At 43.3% G+C, this 20,887-nt stretch overlaps 1 protein-coding gene and 1 long non-coding RNA gene across 6 annotated transcripts in view; both read left to right on the forward strand.

The window, feature by feature from the left end:
* Positions 1-1,616: 1,616 nt before the first annotated feature.
* LOC118327439 lies at positions 1,617-6,781 on the forward strand. Its single transcript, XR_004796691.1, has 3 exons — positions 1,617-1,733; positions 1,973-2,332; positions 2,423-6,781. It is a non-coding gene; the product is annotated as an uncharacterized LOC118327439 (long non-coding RNA).
* Positions 6,782-7,481: 700 nt separating this feature from the next.
* raraa (retinoic acid receptor, alpha a) overlaps positions 7,482-20,887 on the forward strand; it is a 123,912-nt gene continuing 110,506 nt past the window's right edge. For all 5 annotated transcript variants that reach the window (XM_035662625.1, XM_035662633.1, XM_035662640.1 and 2 more), the window contains exon 1: positions 7,482-7,644. The gene's annotated coding sequence lies outside the window, so the exon portion shown is untranslated. The remainder of the gene's footprint in view (positions 7,645-20,887) is intronic.

Here is a 20,887-nt window from a genome sequence, read left to right on the forward strand (position 1 = left end):
TTGGCGACTGGCACCCCGATGATCTAAAATGGAAGATGCGGTGAAAAGGAGGGGGTGTAACATAACCTTATGTGCGGGTATAAAGGCGCTGTGCAGATGGAGGCTGCCAGGTGGTTAGTTTGGAAAGGATGTTTCATTCATGTTGCGTGACAGGACATTACCACAAGTCATGTTTGCTGGCTTAGAGGCATAAGAGGTGGACTTGGAAGACTTTGTTTTCATTACAGCGCTGCCAGATTTTAAATGAATAGTTCAATATTTTGGGAAATATGCTGATTTTCTTTGTTGCCGAGAGTTAGATGAGAAGAACAATACCACCCTCATGTCCATATGATGAATATGAAACTACATGCAGATGACGGCTAATTTAGCTTAGCATACAGGCTGGAAGCAGGAGAAAACAGTTACCCTGGCTCACTCGCATGTTATATCTCATTTGTTTAAACCGTACTCAAACAGAAATGTAAAAACAGCTATTCGTTGTTTAATGGGAAGTTATGCGCTGAAACTACTTCTTCTTGGTGACCAGCTCTGGGCGCAATAACTTCCTGGTGTCTGCGCTGCTTGCCTGGTAACTCTAGGCAAGAAAGGGAATAACTGTATCTGCCAAAAAGTCAAACTATTTCTTGAAAACCTTGAATCACTCACAATGATCTTTAGTTTTTGATATCCAGCACTTGGTGTTGAATGCTTTCCTACGTATATTCCACCTCCTCTACTGTACATGATAAGAAATAAAGCGGATATTTGATGGGAGGAGGTGGAAATGAAAGGTACACAAATATGACCCTTTTGCACATTTAGCCTAATCCCCTCTGAATACAATCCCAGGCCGGCCTAAAAACGCGTTCTGTCTTAATAGGTGACCTCAGTAACGGAGCAATGATGCTGCTTGCAACACAGCACAGCTAAGGAAGTAAAAGCACGCTTGATTCCCCTTCAGAAATAAAAAGCAGAATTTGGAGTTGGCAGTTGTTTGTGCTTCTTTTAAAACACTGGTCTTTCCTTAGGGAGGCTTGTGGGAGGGAGGCAAAAAAGGGAGAGGGGGTTTTGCGGTGCATTCACATGTGGAAGCTCAAAGCAGTAACAATCTTTCCCAGCCTGCTCTGGCCTCATATGGCCTATGGTATCCTGCTAAGAGCCTCATAGCACAAGCCTATTCCCTCTGTGTCTCTTTCTCTGACTGTTCCCCTATCTTTCTTTGCTTGCTCACCAACTCGCTGCCAGAGTGACTGCCTGCCACTCTCCTCTGCCCTCAATTTTAGTGCAATTCTATCAGTTGTCTGCATGTACCCTTTCTGTCTGTTATGATTGTGTATAATGGGACTCACTCCAACATGCTGGCTGGAAGTCTGACGGGCGTGTTGGACAACTGCTTCACAGTTGGCTAGGCTAGTGAGAGAGGGGGAAGTATAGAGGGAAGGAGTAAGAGAGAAAGAAAGAGAGAAAAAGGCAGAGGGGAGGGAACAGCAGGGCTGAAGATAGAGAGGGAGAACAGGGAATGGGGTCACTTGAGTTTGTTGCTCATAGGATATCAAGCGGCTCACTCTCTCCACCCCGTTTAGCAGTTTGGCTCTTCTGTTACCTCCCTCCCTATCTCATCAAAACCGCCATCTTTGGGAGTGTTACTACAACAACAATGTCCCTCATAAAACGATCCAGCAACTCCAGTTTGAGCCCTGGTTTAATCATACCATGTAAACAATGATGATGAAGTTCAAGTGAAGCATTAGGTAAGCTTAAGTCTTGCATTTCTTTTATATGGCACTGGCAAAGCTCAGCAGACTATATGAAATGCCATGAGAGACGGTGCTTTAGAGCCAATAGACGAGAAATGTTCTGCTTTGTTACAGGTTGCTTTGCTTAGGGGACAAAAGCCAAGAAAACAGTGTGTTGAGCAACGCGGAGAGAAGTTAACCATGTCGAGAGTATGAATTGTCCCTAATAAAGGTGTTTTCCTTAACTTTGCCAGGTCCCTGCGATTGCTGAGTCATCTGGAAAAAGCAGCGCTCTCGCATTCTTTATTCTTGGGTAATGCAGCATAAGAGGACTTCCATTTTTAGCTTTACGGCAAATTACATTAAGCCTCAGTTCAGTGAGCCCTAATGCTTTGAAAGTAACAAAAATCGACGGAGAGGGATAAAAGTTTTTTGATATTGCTCAGACTTTCTCCCGGAAAGGCCTCCTTTATACCTCCTCCCTGCCGCTGAGCGGGAAAAGAATGGGTTAAACCTGTCTGCGGCCCACATCTGGGAATCATTTGAAACATTCCACAAGGCTTACCACATGTTTTCAGATGGACTAAATCCTGCGAAAGGCTCGGCTGTCAGAGGTTTGAAAAATCATCTTTTTTTTTTTTGCCAGGAGGGGAAAAAATGAGAAAGAGAAAACTAAACTGTATAATGGCTTTTCTCTCTTGCAGGTGAGATTAGGTAAGGATGTTGGTGGGTTTGCAGGGCGGTCCCTGTGTGTGGCAGCGGCGATGGTGGTGGTAATGTGCGTGGAAATGTGTGTTTCTATGTCCTCTTGCATGTTGGTGGCATGTTATTCGAATGTGTTCTGAGTGAATGCTGTTTGCAGTTCAAAGGAGGCTTTGGGACTTGGCTAACTGTTTCCATGCGGCTGATACAATCTCATCTGCCCCCTCTTTCTTCCCCTTGCTCATTTCTTCTTTATACTTCACAACCTAGCACCATAAAGTGAATCAGTGTGAAAGCTATGTAGCTTTTCAGCACTCCTATCCGGACACACTTACAGACTCGGGTAGCTACTTTTCAGCATTCAAATGGTGTGACATCTTATTGTGATGTATCCAGAAAAGCTATTTTATTAAGCAAGATCATGTAGCCTTCAGTCTTGCCATGAAGACCTCTCCATGGAGGCTGCTTGACGGTTTCACGATTACACTCCACTACAGATGACAAGCTAATAAAGGGGAGTCGCAGAGTGATGAATGGTTGGCTGCTGGGAGTTCCAAATAAATATGCGGTTTTAAGAAGGCAGCAGCAGACTTGATGAATTAAAAGTCAAGGGACTCTGTGGATGGGGATTGACCACCAAGCCTTGGCACCTTCACGGTTCTCTCTCTTACACCAGTCCTCAGATCCTCTCCAAATGCATACCCAAGAAAGGCTGGTAGACTGCTGGCCTTTCTGACGTCAGGTGAATGGGCTCTCATGTTGCCCTGGTGTGTTAGACGCCGCCTCTGTAATTGTCAACTGACATTTGGGGAACTGGAAATGTTTCTCTTGGGTGTGGGTGACACTGTATGCAGAGGAGGGGCCCCCTGCCTCTCTGTCACCCACTCTTTTTTTCTGTGAACCAGACCGTGACATGTGGTATGTGGACCCATGCTGGGGGTGAAAGCATTGATCAGGCTGGCTAATGTTACCACACTTTGGAAATAGCACTGGACTTTCACACTAGACAGTAAATAGGCACCCGACGTTTAGAGGCGGAAACTGAGCACCTGCCATGGGGCCCACCAGGTGCCTTGTAAAATGAAACATGAGAGAGACACTCACTCTACAGTCCTGTAACAATGACCATCTACAGGGACTATTTCATGTTATGGTTTTGATAGGAGGGGATCACAGGATTAAGGCAGCTCTGTGAGACCACTGAGAACACTGGATCTTAAAGCATCTCAGATTTTGTCTGTATTAAGTAAAGCAGTCGTTACAAATCTTTTTTGTTCTGGTGACAAACAAAATGTAACATGCTAATTTATTATTCAGATTGTTAGCTTTAGCGGTTTCTAGCAGGTGGATTTCGCTGTTGTTGGATAAAACCAGACTAGCAAAGAAAATAACTAGCTCTAGCTTCATATTTAGTAGTCTATTCATCTAGTTCTATGCAAGACAGTGTATAAGCTATTCATCCAAAATGTCAACCTATTCCTTTAAAATAAAGCAATGTCTACTGATGACCCATCATTACTGGTTTGCTTATGGTTGCGGACTGTGACCAGTTCAACCAGACATTTTTTCCCCCCTTACTTTATTTGATAAATTACTTGCAGAGGACTAAATTGGTAAAACGACCCAACTATCCAAACAAAAAACTAACATTAGAGGACATTAGTTTTGTTTGTTTATATTTACATTGTCTGACTCATTCAGGGATTCAGACCCTCAGGTTGGGAACCACTGACGTAATGGATATAGCTCTCCCAATTTAAAAATAATTTAGTCAGTGGTAAATGTTCTAGTGGCCAAAAGCACAGACAGACATTCTGTATGCATACTCTACTTAATCCTTCATATCAATGTCAGGCTTGTCTGTCACTTCCAGTCTCTCCTTGAAAGTCTTGAAAATGGAGAAGGCAACTCTTCGAAGCATGTCCAAACTCTGATTTTCTATCTCTGTACAGTAGCTAGACACCAAGCTAATGCATGTGCTTTACAAGCCACTGTGTCAAGCCTGACATTGTGAAGGTTTGCTTGCATGCAGTGAGGCTATGTAAAGCTTTAAATGGAACATGCATCACATGGCTTTTCACTATGTTTGACATGTCAGTACATAAGCTGTGCAGAGCATGCTGCAATTCAGTCTATATCTACATCTCAGAGTAGAGGGGACTAGACTGGAAAGCCATTAAGATTCAACTCCAGTAACTTCCAGTGTAAACCTGGCTACAAGTGGAGGATGCAGCTGGGCTAAGGAGACCCCAGAGGCCTTACTATCCAACCTAGAGATATGTAGAGGAAACACAACACAACACAATACAAATCCCCACACTGCAGTTGAGTGAACGAGGGCGAACCCATCCAGTTTGCATGAACACATTCTATACACATGCATGCTGGGCCCCAGCTCCAGCTGTCAGAAGGCTGTGAAATAAGACAGTTTCATCTCTTCAACCATGCTGCTATGACAGCAGCTACTTCCACCAGTACATACTTTTAGCATTTCACAACTCCCTCTGTCCACGGTTACTCACATGCCTGTATGTCCCATGTCACAACCCACCAAGCCCCCCAGCACTGCATTCCTCACTTGTGTGGTGATGTGTGACAACTGACACAGCTTAGTGCCACTCACAGCTTTTGTATAAGAAAGCCTTAAAGGCAGCAGGGGAAACAAGGAGGATACTGTCGCTCGCACCCTCTCTGTAGCAGTGTCAATGCTCCGAGGAAAAAAAAGATGAAAAGCAACTGAGAAGGTAACGTAGAGGCAAAGTATGTCACTAGCTGTCTTATGGCCTTTTGTCCAATCATATGGGACAAGGGGTTTCACATCTAGCACCTGTCACAAAACTTTGCTTTCTGGGGCGGAAAGCTATTGAGTGTAGCAGTCATATCTGAGAGACAGAAGAGCACCTGTGCTTTCCCCTGGCAGCCAGCTCCTTCGCACGCAAACATGCTCACAGATGCACGCACTCCTTAACACCTTGTATGCACACCTGTGTGCACAGTCACACCCACACGGGAGTATACATGGGAACATTAATGCCAAACAGTTAATTGAATTACTGATCAATCTGCTATTTATACTTTTAATTAAACAATTATTTGCATAGTCGATAAACTGTGAACAAGGTACCGCAGCATCATTTGATGTCTGTGGTGAAGAATAATTATAATAATATAAAATAATACTACACAAACAATTTGGTTTGTGAACTTTCCTTGTTTTTTAATGAACCATGTACAGTATCATATAAATTATCAGCTGTTAAAACAGACAAGATGACAGCTAATAATTAAAAAGCATCCATCCAGACATCCATCACAAAAAAGAGGAATAACACAGTAGATCATATATAAGAAATCACACCACTAGTTAGATGATAGAAACATGTAAAAACCAGCTAAAGCATGTAAGATAATAATAAAATGCAGAATTAGTGAGCACACAGTTTGATTGCTTTAAGACAAATGTATAATTTGGTTTAAAATATAAAAAGAGCTGCAGCTCTTATGTGATCTGATAGAGAATCTGTCTGAGTGGTAGATTTAACAGAAGAAGCTCGCTGCTCAAATGCAGTGTGACAAAAGGGTACAGCACAATCTGTGATGGAAGATATTTTAGAGCCTTTAATGGTGTTCTCAGCAGGACGCGGAGGCAGAGTCACGCAACAGAGGACGGGCCAGATTGTTTAAAATTTTATACAAATGATACATATTTGAATAAAATCTGAAAATTCTCCAGTTTCTCTGGAGTCCCATAGAGATGATATGGAGTTGACATTTTTATCCAGGGCTTTTCAGGCTTGAAAAAAAGGGGAAAGGAAAACTAGATTTTCTATGGGAAGTTCCTGTAAAGCCTCTATCATACATCACTTATGAAAGATGTAGTTTGGGAATGAAGCCATTATTATTACAACAGTATGAAATATGTAGCACGGAAGTTCTGATTTGTTGTTGGTTGTATAACAAATGCATAATTGTTGTGTTGGTGTTCTTACATTCAAAATGTAGTATTCTTTCTGCAAATGTTGAATACATTTCATCCATATTTTGCCAAAAATGTAACACATTTTGCTGTGTTTTCCTTCGACTTGCTACACTTTCAGTTTCAAACCTGTATTTGGTTGCATTCGTTTTAAGATATCACAGGTTACGCAATCACACATTCACTGGAGACGCCACTTCACATTAAAGCTTAAGTATAAAGTTAGTTCATTTGCAACTCAAGAAACTCGGGCTTTGGCTGCCAGACTGAGAACAGATGGGAAATAAGTAAGTACATTTACACAAATACTGCAATTAAGTAAGATTGTGAGGTAATTGCATTTTCCTTGAGTACTTCCATTTTATGAGACTTTATACTACTTCTACTCCACTATATTAAATATATAGGAAATATTTTACCCTACTTTTTACTCCACTACATTTATCTGACTGATCTGATTTTATGAACATATGTGATCAATGTATATAATAGGCCTATAACAGTATATAATATAAGCCCCACCCTTCCTGCCAGAGCATGAAAATGCTGCTTGTATGTTAATGCTTTAGGTAATAATACCCAATAATATAACATTATAACACTGAGCAAGTACTTTCACTTTTTGCTGATAATACATTTATACTCTTCCTTAAGATGAACCTTGAATGCAAGACTTCCACACAGTGCATGCTACCTTTATGTAAGTAAAAATAAACACATCCTCCACCTGTGATTTTAGTGCAGCATAAAGGAAGAAAGGAGAAAATGCTTTAAAAAAAAAAAAAAAAAACCCGAATGCAGTGGTTTTTCTTGTTCCCTCTCCTCATTTGAGCAGAGCACTGAGCACATCTGGAGAGAGCAGGGCATCCACTTTTGAGGACTGGCCCCCTAGAAAGGAAAGGGGCGGGGTCAGCGCTGGTGTTGGATTTCACAGCCAGAGAACGTGACTGCAATGGTTGCCTTCGCGAGAGCCGTGCCAAACTTGCCTGCTCTCTGAAAAAGCGGCTCGCCGTCTCTTACCCACGGTTTTTTTTTTTTTTTGCAGGGCAGGTAGGGTGTGGAGGGGGGGGCTGCTAATGCCACTTGGCGCTCGCGAGGGTCACGTTTTGCAGATTTTGAAAGTAAAAAAAAAAGGAAAAAAAAAGACAAACTTTGACAAAGAGTAACCACCGCGGAGAAATACATCTGCGCGGCTGAACTTCCACCAGCAGCCCGAGGGGACCGGGAGGAGGAGTCAACAGGTCCCAGGTATTAACATCCACTTGTCATTGACAGCTTGACAACATTTGACAGCATGCGTCCAGGTCTCAGTTAACCGGGTGCTGTGTTAACCTGCTTCACCTGGAGGAGTCTGAATGCGTCATGCGTGGCTACGGTTAAATGTGCGAGTGTGACAGGTTTATTTTTAATTTTTATTATTATTATAAAAAAAAAAACCCGCTGTTTATTGTCAGAAATAACCGGAGTCCGAAAGTCCTGTCAAGTTGGTCATTAATGGCTACCAAAGCACCCGCGTTGTCGAAGAGAAACTATAATTGTGTTCGTCGGAGAGACATTATATTCAGTCTGTTACAGCAGCTAGCATACAAAGCTAACGCTCCTCTGTGTAGCTTGTAAAGACATTGGTGGTGGAAGGAGGACAGACAGACAGACAGACAGGCGAGCCAACCTGCTAACCCTTTAGCTTGGCACCTTGAGAAAAGTGGCGATATGTGGAGTTAAAAACATACAGTGTGTGTCTGGGCGCCTGCACCCACTCCGAGTTGTGTGTGTGTGTGTGTGTTTTCTGCACCGTCGGGGCAACGGAATGTGGAAATACATGTGTATATAAATGTGGACATTGCATTTGCAATTGTTGGTCGATGTCGCTACATTGTGGGCTACTTTAGGCTTGAGGTGAACTTTGCTCGAGTGCATAGTACACCGATCGTATCAGGAGCCCACTTCCTCTCCTCCGTGTGCTGTAAATGGATGAACGGGCAGGCATAGCTCACAGAGGGGGCAACCACAGCCTGCATTCTTTTGATGTGCTCTAATACTGAGCTAGCGGGGACTTGATGACCCAAAACACACATGCATGCCTCTGTCGCAACAACCAAAATAAAATAAAAGAATGAAGCGTTAAAGTACCACTGCAAACTGACAGATATCGCCCCTAATTTGTTAACACCCCTGATTAACCCCCTGTCAAGATAATGTGGCAATTTGAGGTGTCTGGATCCCAGCAAATTAAATGTCAGGATTGTGTTATAACATTTGGGTTACATACCCTGCAGCATGGGAAAGCTGCAGTGTTATCTTGTAAAGTGTTGTCATGTAAAGCCCCAGATTACAGTGCGTATTACTCTCCATTTAAGGCGGTAATAAGCACTTTCTAGGTGCTTCTTTTTAATCCAGTGGTCTGTGCACTTTATGCATGATTTGTTGAATGACATTTTATGATTCTACAGCTTTATGAGGCCTCGTCCGACGTGCAGACGGATTTTTCTTTTTTGTGGGGTGTGGCTGGCTGGTGAGGAAGATGCCCTTTTCCTGTGACAACCTGTGACAACCTGTGACATTCAGAAAAAGTTGCATTAGAGGTCGAGTCACTCAGTGGGAAATTTGGTGCGTCTGAGGGTTTTCCCTCTCTGTCACCTCCTCTCTTGGTGTGATTCACTGTTAAATGTTGTCTTCACCGTAATTGGACAGGCTTAGGCTAAACACAAGATTGTTTACCTGCCCACTAAACTGTCACGTATGATAATAATTTTGATAATAACCTTTAGACGGTTGTTGTAACCTTTTTAATCTGCCATCTAGCCGTTTTGTGATACCTGATCCCATGCCATGCTTATCATTGAATTCTAAAAATATAGTTCCTGTCTCAACGGTAGGAACGAGGTGTGATGTTGCTGTTCATAGGTAAATCTCATATATTAACTCTTGAGATCTAGTTTGAACGTTTTGGTTAAAATTGTGTCCTGAAATCAGTATTACACATACATGTCTTTTCTGATGCAGCCAGAAAGGAAAATGTATTGTTGTTTCTCGCTACAGTATATATTAAGAACTGAAGGATGCAGAAATGTAAATGTGTGTATTATAAGTATTGGAGTTTTTTTTGTGTTATGTAACACAAGGCAAGAGTTTTTTGTAATACCGTCAACCCTCTCTGAAACCGCCGACGGGAAGTTGGTTCTCTCCTCGTGCAAACAGTGCCAGTTAAAGGTCTCGCACGCCTCGGTTTCACATGGCACTAAATGTGTCATCGTAGTTGAGGCAGTGGCACAGTCAGTTTGTCCCCTCACAACCCCCACTCCCTCAGCATGTCCCTCTCTTTCCTCTGCAGATTGTAAAGTCAAGTGTGAGTGACACTAGAAAGGAACTTTTTTTCCGTCTTTGTTCTTTAAAAACACAGTAGTAGTGAGTCAGAAGCTCCTAGCTCTGTCCGATTTGTTTGTCACATTTGATGACAGTTTAATTTGCTCATCACGTGTGGAACAAATGTCCATACCATATAAAAGTTAAAAGTTATTAAAGGTTCATATTTACATTTAGATGTTACATTTTGTGCAGGCTATTGAGCATCGGCCCAAATTATATTTTCTTTTACTTCACTGTGAAGTAATGGTATAAAACTTGAATTGACTTCATATGTTGAATTTGGAAATAAAAAAAAAAATTAAATGAGCTGTTTTCATATTGCTTGGCAAGTTAGAGCGTGGATGCAGTGTGTCTTCCCATCCTTGTGTGACTATTGTGTGTTATAGATGGCATCATCCATACAGCTCGGTAAGTTACCATATCGCTGACTCGACAAATCAGTTCGATCTCAGTCACAAGATAGCATCTTTCAGAAATAACACATAAACCACCAACAGTGGGAGGTGGAAATGCAGATCTAGCAAAGTGAGGTGGAAATGTTTCCACTAAGATTTTAGAGATATACTTTCGGATGAATTTAGCATTGGACCTAGCTTTCTCTGGAAAAAGGCCTCAGTGTGTCAGGTGGATTAGTTTGGTTTGGTCTATAGGGGTCTGCACCCAGCCCCCCGCCCACCACAGCAGCCTACTCCCCTGTTGTTGACAAGCCAGGCTGACTCACGAGGTTGTGGCTGTGCAGCACAAACTCATCAGGCACTGACAGATGAGACATGCTCCCCACAATGGCAGGGCACCCTGGAGATGTCACCCAGCGCCTGCCTAACGGTAAACACCTCTACCCAGTCCCACCCACACACTGTCAGATTTTGACTGCTAGAAGCTCTGTTTCAGGAGTAGGAAGTGCTTTAAGTGAAAAACCACACTGCAGAATTAGAGTTTTACTCACTGTGAATAGGAAAAAGCAATGGGTGAGGTTTTTCAGAATGCGTTTTCCTGTGTGCATGTGTTTGTTGCGGATCTACTGATGTTGCCATTAAGAATAATTCAGTTTAGAAACAGTTTTACAAATGAGAGTCCAGTAGAAGCAAGCAGTGTATCTTTACACTAATAAAACCGGCCTTGACCTAAATGAAACGGGCCCCGACTCTGTCAGAATAAGTAGAAATAAATTGGGATATTACAGTGGTTTGGCTGTGGTGCCCAATGACGTCGTCATTGCCTTAGGGACTGGGGCGAGTGTGGGAAAAAGTAGGAGAGAAGAAGGGTGGGAGCCGATACCAGGAGAGTGTAGCCGAAGCCGAGTGGGATTTTTTTGTGGAGGGGGGAGTTGTGCAGCCGCTGTGATGTTGGGATGTGGGAGCTCCACTCACGTCGGCCGGCGGCAGTTACACAGGCCTGCTTTTGCATACTGATTCTCTTTCTGCTGCTTTCCACATAGCTCACTGGACTGCCCGGCCCTGCCAGCCTCGCAAAGGGTTAACTAACCCCCCCCCTTCTTCCACACCGCCTCCTTTTATTCCTCTTTTTATGGCTTTGATGGTATTAAATAATCTTTACGTGTCAGAGTGCACAGCTCCCAGTGTTCATGTCGGGAGAGCGAGAGAGCAATTAGGTCAGAGTGGTAGAATAACTTGGTTTCATCCCAGCCTTAAAGCGGCAGGGTACCTCACTTCAACTTGCTCTTTATATTCACCTCAAACCTTCAGAGTGAGATTCTCAAAGAGGTCCAAGGCCAGTGGGGTTATCAAAGCGCTCAGAGAGAGAACTTTGTATCTCTCTGTTGTATAGTCTCATGATAAAATGTCCCAGAACGGATCATCGGTTGTGATATTTTAGGTTCCTCACTATGTTAATTTGCCTGAAGAATCAGGCCACGTTTGTCTCCTTTTTTCCTAATGAGGCTGAGCTAAAGACCCATATAACCTATTATCCTGGTTATTGATTTGGGATGTGTTTCAAGCTACACATTGTTGTGGTAGACCTTGAAATCCTTGACATATTTATCTGCAGATAGACAAACAGATCTCCAAGACACATGCAAAACAGTAATAAATCAGATGCCTTGTGTTTCTGTTTGACATGTTCTCACATGATCTGTGTTGTAAAGTTTCCCATAGCCTGTTGTCCCATGTTTGAGACTGCATTTCTCCCATTTGGCATGGGAATGTTCTGGCCCATGTCACACTGTTTCATTGCCCTCGTCACAGGGTTTCATACTATTTTCCACACTCATTTTGTACCTTGGCTTTTTACGAAAGTGTCTCTGCCCAGTCGGACAGTCCCCCGGCGTGACGGCTGACATTTTCAGTGAAAGAGCCCTATTGTTGGTTCTTAATCCCCCTCCACCCTCCTCTCCATAAAACAATGGTATCAATTGCTTCCACTGAGTACATCCACAGCTCTGAGTGAGAGACAGACTGGCCGGGCCTGTTAGCTAGCCTGCCAGCCGTCCTACCAGGCAGCCAGGCCGACCTCGTCGTTCCCAGTGATAGCCCTGTGCCGCCCACAGATTCCTCTTCAGGCATCTGCGCTAATATTATCTCTGTAGCATGAGAACCTTGATCGTGGCTGCACTGCCACCTCGTAAACGCACAAATAATGGCTTGTGTATGTATTTATTTTCCCGGAGAGACAGTGGGGCAGACCGGTGGATTTGCCCCCCCCATCCCCCACCTTCTTAATGAATGGTCTCCATTCTATTTTCCTTCATTTTCCCCAGGACACTGCCATTAACTTTGACAGATGATATGTTCTTTCACTGAAACAGTGATCCTGAGCGCACTGTCACTGGAAATTGGATTCGCACACACCCACCCGATTGCTGCTTGCCTTTTCTCCATCTCTCCTTTTCTCTCCGTCGTCCTTTTTCCTGTTGCTCTCTTCGCAGTCTGCACTGAGGGACATGCTGTTAATATTCCTTTTAGAGCTGCACTGTACAGCCGAGCTGCCAAGTTAACCCTCTGCTGCCATGAGTCAGACAGCTAGCCAGATAGCCAGTGTCACTTACACAGATGTCTGACCGGCCAATCTGTCCTTAAGTGCTCCTTGATAATACCAGCACTGCTCTGTGCCAAGTGTGTGTCTGCAGTCAGTTACTTAGTGGTTGGTTGTCCAGAAGAACAAAACCTTCCATTTTCATATTTACTGTGTCAACATTGGTATCATGTTCTTCAGTCTTAATCTTTTTTTAGGTCATTTGAAATATGAAAATACTCAAGTAGACCTAAACATTAAATCGGTCACACTGGATGGCTCCAGATTATGGCTGCAACCATTATTTACCGTTTAATCTTCTGATTCTTTTTACAGTTACTTGATTAGTTTATGAAATGCCATGCAGTAGTGAAGTCAAACAGCTTCCCAGAGTTCAAGGTGATGTTATCAGCTGTCTTCTTCTGTACAGTCCAAAAGCCAAAGATATTCGTTTACAGTGTGAAAATATTCACATTGGAGAAGCTGCAACCTGAGAATGCTTGGTATTTTTGCAAGAAAACATGACTGAAACGAATCAACCAAACAAATCTACTCCTGATTACACTACGAATTTATTAAGACTGTAGTGGTAAACCTCTCAGCTAGACAGCTCTTCATCACATCAAATGGAATCCTCATGAGCCACTTCAACTTGAGTGTCCTGTGCAGCCGCCATGTCCAGTTTCAAAGTACTGCACAAACCAAAGCATCTTAACACAGATTTCAGTGGAACAAATCCTCTCTATTGTGCCTCATGTGTGGGCGTATGTGGCAGTTGACAGTGTATTACGCAGCTGCTGTGGTTGCAGCTGCTTGCACATTAGCTTGAGGTGCTAGGCCACATTTATCAGTGTGAAGTGGAGAGATAATGGTCCTGAACAAAGACGATACCGCTCTCGCTGCTGCTAGCTGGAACAGCTAGCTGGTCGTAAGTGGCTCAGCTCATAGCGTCGTTATCATGCTGCTCCGCTGCCTTGGCTTGTGCCCGCCAAGTCTGTGGAGCTAGTGAGCCGCCGCTACCATGGGCTGTCATCACAGTGCGGAGGAGCCATCGCACCAAATCACTGTTAGCTGAAATGTTGCAGTACAGAGCCTGTTGGATGTGTGTGTGTGTGTGTGTGTGTGTGTGTGTGCAGCAGCAGGAGTGGACTTCAAGCCAAACGAGCCCCCGAAAACAGTGCAGCAAAAGACAATTACGGGCTAATTGCATTTACCCTGGTGTTGGTTTATATAGCACTAATTCATCTTCCATGCCTTGTTCCTATAAAAGCTAAATAAAAGTTTTTTTTGTGTTGATAGTTTACACTTAAATAAACTGCACGTACAGTACATCTATTTGTGAGGATATAAAATATATATATATATATATATATATAGTAGTAGAACCTTATCATAGAAATGCACAGAGCAAACGAGGCCTCAGCCTGCAGATGTTTGTCAGCGAGAAAGCACAATTCGTGGATGTAAATGATACTCATTCAGTCAGTGAGACACTTTGAATAAATGCGGATCCTTTGATTGGTTTTGTACTTCATTTCATGTCAACATAATTTCCATTTTTCTTGGCTTTTTGTGTCGCAGTAATAATTCTGTAATAAGGCGCACCAGGCAGCATATGGCTGCCATTTATGATCAACAGCCTCTGTAAAGAGGTGACTGGAATATGCAAATGTCTGCATGCTAATGGAATAGTAATGTAATGAAGTACGTTGTAGATGGCCAATAATGAGCTGTGGTTATTGAGTGCTGATGGTTTCTTCTCTGCCAGCCTTTGTTGTTTCACAAGCTGCAGCTTTCTTGTTTGTTCTTCATGGCACAAATGCACGCCATCACCTAAAACACACACACATGCACACACAGACACACACTCACACAGACTTAGATACATGAACATTGCATTCCTGTTGATTCATGGCAGTGAAATGGGTGAAAAGCATATTGATAAATACCTGGAGTACTTGCCCATTGAAATTGTGAAACTAAATTGGGCAGAACTGAGACAGATGCGGCGCAGTAAATTAAACAAGCAATCTTCTCTGTTGGGTGACAGCACAATGGTGATTAGGGTTTCATGTGAGCTGCCCTACATTATTTATTGCAGTGCTGTGGGCTGCCTGCAGTTGAATAAACCCACAGTCCATTGACTGGGCACATTACGGGAGGCCGTCTCATAGCGAGACGGGGAGTTAAAAATGGCTTTATTTCCTCTCGAGGAGGTCCATTTTCATCTAAATGAAGGTAGAAGCCCCAAGCGTGTTGTTTCCAGGCCCTGCGTGTGCGAAATGTGTTGACTGTGTTCCAGGAGGCTTCTCGGCACTGCTCTGCTCCGTGTTTCAGGGTGATTTCTGCAGAACCTCTCATTTGTCACATCAGCTATTCCTAGTTTTCTTAGTCAACGCCTACTCAACTTAGTGGCCTTTGCCAGTTCACAGTTTGGCTGTTTCTTTCTGCACAGCTGCTCTTAGTGATGTATGTTTGCCCCCAGGTGTCATTTAATATCAAGTATCTGATTCTGTATTTTCCTGCAAGATATGCGGAATCGCTTTTGCATTATAAAAACACAGCCTGCATCTGCTTTCCCCTGATAGTTTCCTATGAGGGCTTGTGGCCTGTATTGTATTGTACGTTATCTATAGGAAAGGATCTAGATACCTACAGCATCAAATTCAGCACCTTTTCCCGCTCGCAAACTGGCACTGAAATATCGGAGACACAACCTATTTTTGTCTTTACAGACACGGCTGCCTGTTTGGAAGATATTAATTAGAACTCCTGGCTCCTGTTTATTTGTTCACGCTGCCATTCAGTCACTCATTTGCAACGCCGTGCTATGCGTTTAAGGGACAGGTTCCAATGTTTATAGGAGTGCCATGGATAATGATAAACAAAGGATCGGAAAGAGACTGAGCTTTACATAATCCATTAAAAATACCTTGATGGCCTCAATCCCAAATCCAGCAGATCAACCCAAGACACAACTAGTTTTTAAAAGCTTGCAGCCAGAAACTGGTTTTTACTCTAACAAATAATCAAAGCCAAAATGGATGAGGTTACATGTGGGCATCCTGTTGGAAAACTTCTACATCAATGCAGCTCCAAAGATTAATCGTGAACCCTTTTAGCGTATTACTGATTTTGTTCTTAAACCAATCGCCCTGCACGTAAATACTAATTAGTTTAGTTATTGACAGTTCCTTTGTAGATATTATGTAAAACCAAACAGAGTTGGGGAAAACCCAAGCACAACAGGATGTGGTTGTTAATACAAAATGGATCCACACAATCAAGGGTATTAAGGAATTGTGAAAGACCCCAAGGAAACTTCTCTTGAGTGGCTTGTGCTGCTTTCTTGTGACACATTTCTAGTAGCTAACACAAGTCCCTGCAGCAAAACACTGGCCTCCTGTGTCAACACAGGGATTTCTGCCACAGTCAAGGACTATTACAGCGATATGGGTTTGACTCAAAGATTGCATTGTTCAACCTCATAAACGAGAGAATTATATTTCCATTAACACTTCCATCAGACTCCAACAACATATTTATAAAGTAATCTTTGGTACGTGAGATCAATAAAGAGGCTACACAAAACTAGATATTGCCCCTGGGTCGTTGTTGATGTTATTAGTAACACCTGGGCATTTGTTTATACTGCGACGGTTAAAAATCTTCTTCTCTTCTTGTGTCTCGTCTCTGAAACCACGCTGTCCCTCCCGGTACAGAGGGGTGACTGGTGCGGTTCAGCACTGAACACAGACAGTGGTGGGAGCAGGAATGTGAAAAATGAGGTGAAAACCGTTTGCAGAGCATTTGGAGCTCTGCCCATTGTTGCACCTATGCACATGTGAAAAGGCTGCTTTCTTGCCTTCTGGCTTAGCCCCGCCCCCCAACGCACAGGGGCGCCGGAAGCGTCCAATCATGTAGCCGTTGTGTTCGGCTCGGCGTAAATCACTTATATTTCAGTCAACTCTAGCAAACAACAGAATGACAGCGGTGATGATAGAACGTCTGCATAACGTTTTCTTTGTTGAGCTGTGCTGTTGTTGCAGGTCATCTGGCTCGTTAAATGACAAATTGAAAACGGGTGCGCATAGTTTCGTCATCTGAGCACTATTTTCACATGTGCTCATACTTGAATTTCACATCAAATAACAATAATAAGTAGAATTGTGTTTGTTATTGTTTATTTTGAACCATATTTAGCCTTTGTTCTGTTCTAATTTGACTTCTTCATGGATCCCTGCTTTCAGCCGTTGCACTGGACAACATTTATTTTTCGATTTTTCTAACATCTTCTGCAACAACACCTCTAAAACTGCAGATTGAGGGGTGCTGATTTCAGATTACAAATGTCAGACCAAGTTAAAGTGAAAAAAATGACGTTTCACTGCGTTTGGACTGCACAAACGCTTGAGTGCTTCAAGTGATTTGGAGAAAGGGCTCGAGAGTCTTCGAAGCTTGTGTTTGCAACTGAGAACTGTTCTTCTCTGTGCGTTGGAGGTGTGGGACATGAAAATGGGATGCCATCTCTAATTTGTGTTTTGTTTGTGAATTTCACTTCTATCAGAATGACTGTGGGTTTTCTGCCCATGCACAACTTACGAAACGGCTAACAAGAAGCCTACGTTTGTTTTATTTGTGAAATTCGCTGTCATCTCCACTCTGATGGATGCCTGTTGCGTGAGCGTGTCCTAATTGTCCTCCCACACAACAGCGTTTTCATTCTCACTTGGCCTCTGTCCAAGGATACCCACTCAAACTCTGGTCCACTTGTCCAGAGCACCAAAACAATGCGGAGCTGCCGTGCTTCTTCACAGAGCCGCTGTCGGGCAGTCCCCTGGGGCTTGAGTGTTTTCTGATAAGTCTGTGCCAAATCTGGTCCCTGCACTCAATTGCTTCTTTGTCATTTCCTCCATGTGAATGTCAGTGTGGCTGAGCTGTGGCTCCATGGATTCTCTGTGTTCAGATACCTTGCATGGCTTTCATCAGCGCATAGCCAACGCTGCTCGTCTCCCCCTCAACCACAACCGCAGCCCCCTTCATCCTCCAACCATTGTTTTCCTATCGAGTGAAACTTATTTTTTAGCCTCTCTCATGAAGCATGAATTACAAGTTTTTATATTGGCATTGGCAGGTATTTAAGCGTCTGATCTGATCCAGGCTGTGCTCATTAAATCGTCAAAATGATGTAACGTTTCACTGCTACTGCTGTGTGCCAGCAGGGCATGTTTTTCCACTTAAGGGTTCCAATATTTGTCTCTGTCATAAACACAGGGCATCTGGTTGCCAGTAGTGGGCTTCATTTGGACTTTGACATCGAAATGTGGCTGAATTCTTCAGAGAGAAGCTGCCTGGCTTCTCATTTAGCAGCTTGCGTAGGTATGATAGATGTTACTAATCACCTATTGACCCCGAGAGGTCAAGCCTTTGCCCTGTCGCCCATCGCCCCCCTCCTTCCCGCTGTCTCCTCTCTGCCTCTGTTCCCAGTGGATAGCCTTTATCTTGCTCAGGCAGTAGTTTTTCTCTCCAACACTGCTTGTCCACCAACAGATACCAGCAACACAACTATGCACTTTCCTTGTTTGCAGTCAAGTGTGAGATTTTTTCCCCCTTCCAGATTTATCTTTCCAAAAATATCTGTTATTTGGCCTTGTGGCCTCTGAAATACATTTATGTTGTGAATGTGATTAGATACAGTGAGCCAGAACAGATATGCTTTCCACTCCTTGTTCTCAGCTTTACTTTTGACCTTTACACTTCTAATATCACAGCCAGTTTTAGGACCTTGCTGAAGAGATAAGTATATAGAAGAAAGTGTGAGATTATCGGGGAAATAATCTTCTGGAAGAAATGAATTTGGCTGAAATACCAAGGACGGGGCTATAAAAGTGTATGCACACACACACATTGAGTATTTTTGCTGGATGGGGTTTCTGTTGAGCGTGTTTTTTTTTTCCACTGGCAGTGTAAAGAATCGCAGAAGAGCTTTTGTTCTTTTGAAAATCCACCTGATAATGTCGGTAGCTGGCTCCTCGCCTGAGCTGGTTGGATTTAAAAGACAAAACAGAAGAAAAAGAAAAAACTCCCAGTCTCCAGTGCCCAGCCCAGCGTTACACACTTTACACACCCAACACAGTGGCCCAGATTCTCTACAGTACCCCAGGGAAACAGCTCTTCTGTTCGGAGCCTTTAGAAGTGGATGGCGAATGTCATTTTCAAGGGGGAACCCTGAGAGTTGAAGAGTGCAGCGCAGGTAGGAAAAAACAATGCCGGCAACACAATAATGGCGGTATGATGCCAACTTTTCTGGGTTCACAGATAGGCTCTTACTCCATCCTCACCCCCCTTCCCACTTTAAATGTTCCACATGAGACTGATTGAGCCATTTCGTATTGCTAAGCTGCGTGAAGAGTGCTACTTTTATAATGAAAGAATACTGCTAAATCAAGGCTTGACAAATCTACTTTCTCCATGTCCCCATATTGAGGGTTGGCGGATTAGGCTCTAATTTTAGTGCCACTTCTCTTCCGCTGCTTTCAGGAATTAGTTCCAAATAACAAAAAAGTGTGAAAATGTGAAGGGTTTTTGGGGGGTTGGATGGGAGAGTGGTGGGAGTTGGGTATTGTCGGGAAAGCAAGGCTGTGAAAAAGAGATTGCCTAGTGGTAGTGAGAGCCTTTGCACGAGAGTTAGAATTTACATCCAGATCTCTAGAAAAAACAGTATTTGTGGCGGTTGGGCACAGGGCAGTTGTTAAACGGAAATCTTTGAGGAATTTTTCAATCGCCATCGCTCCCGCCGCACAGTGTCTCAAGTGGCTTCGTGAGATCACAAAGCCTGATGGAGTTTTCAAACAACCCAGACCATGAAAAATTCAACACAACTTTTTTTTTTTTCACCTCTCTGTCTCTCCCTCTCTCTCCCATTCAGTTTGAGTGAAACTGGAAGTTTACAGAAACTTTTAGTGATTGTAGCCGAATGTGTGATGAATGAACAGTTAGTGGGGAAAGCCACCGCGTGTTTATTTTAGTGGTCCAGTTTGAAGTTGACTTGCTCCAAGTCAGCAGTAAGTTCATCTTAGTCTAAACAAAATCACTTTTCTGCTCCTACTCTAATGTCACCAAGATCCCGATAGTTTAGACCTTTCCATCTCACATGTATTTGGCTACTGTGACACGTCATCAATACTAAACAACCATCAATACCCCGCTGGAGGCAGTTGCATTTAAAACAATGGAGGACACAGCGTCGGTGTGCATTCAGCACTTTTGAATAGCCGTCAGCTTATTGATTCTCCTTCAAGGTCGGCATCAATTCCTCTCTGCCCCGTCTTTTCTGTTTGTGACAGCGGAGGGCAAATGCATGTTAAAAAACTCTTCAGTTGAGTTGGGAGGGGGAGACCTATAAAAAAAAACAAAAAAAAAAACACCATGGCGGTTTCCACTTGCTTCTCTTGGAGCGAAGCCCTTTTCGTTGCGGGCAGTGTTTGGGTGTGATTATGTAATCCATCAGGGTATTACCATAAAGGGGAGGGGGGCAGGGTGTCGATGAGTTGGAAGGTAATAGTGGTGCTACTGATGATCATCGTCTAGCAACTGCCCAAGGGCAGGAATGTTTTGTGTGCCGATGTGTCCGACAGGTGGCTAGGAGACGCTAATTGATTAATGATCAGGGTGATATATGAGCCCCCGCGGCCAGCCTAAACATAAAGCCTCAGAGCACCGGTGTCGCCCTAAATCATTTCCAACCAGGCCAGTAAACCCAAAACAGTTTCCTCATTAGCATATGAAAGACCAATTGGGAGGGAGACTGTGCTTTCCAAGCCCTTTGTAGCCCGCCTATTGTCAACATCCTGAGTCTGAATTAACAGGCTAGCATTTTATGCCAGATGAATAATGACAACAAAGATGGTTTTATGATTAAGGGTCAATCAGTGCTAATGAATGATTAACATCACCACTATCCAAGCCTTTGATATGGTTTGGATTTTACTCCTCTTTCTGCCTGTGCGTGGCTTTGACAAAAGCAACACTCACCTAGATGATTGCACACATAAAAAGAACTACTGCCTCCAGCACTGGGTGAGATGTAAATTGTTGTTATTCTACTGCTAGCATAAAAAATTGTTCTAAAAACTTAAAGTTGAATGAATGT

Source organism: Morone saxatilis, unplaced genomic scaffold (assembly GCF_004916995.1).
Source record: "Morone saxatilis isolate NCDOM2014 unplaced genomic scaffold, NCSU_SB_2.0 Contig1, whole genome shotgun sequence".
Classification (NCBI taxonomy): domain Eukaryota; kingdom Metazoa; phylum Chordata; class Actinopteri; family Moronidae; genus Morone; species Morone saxatilis.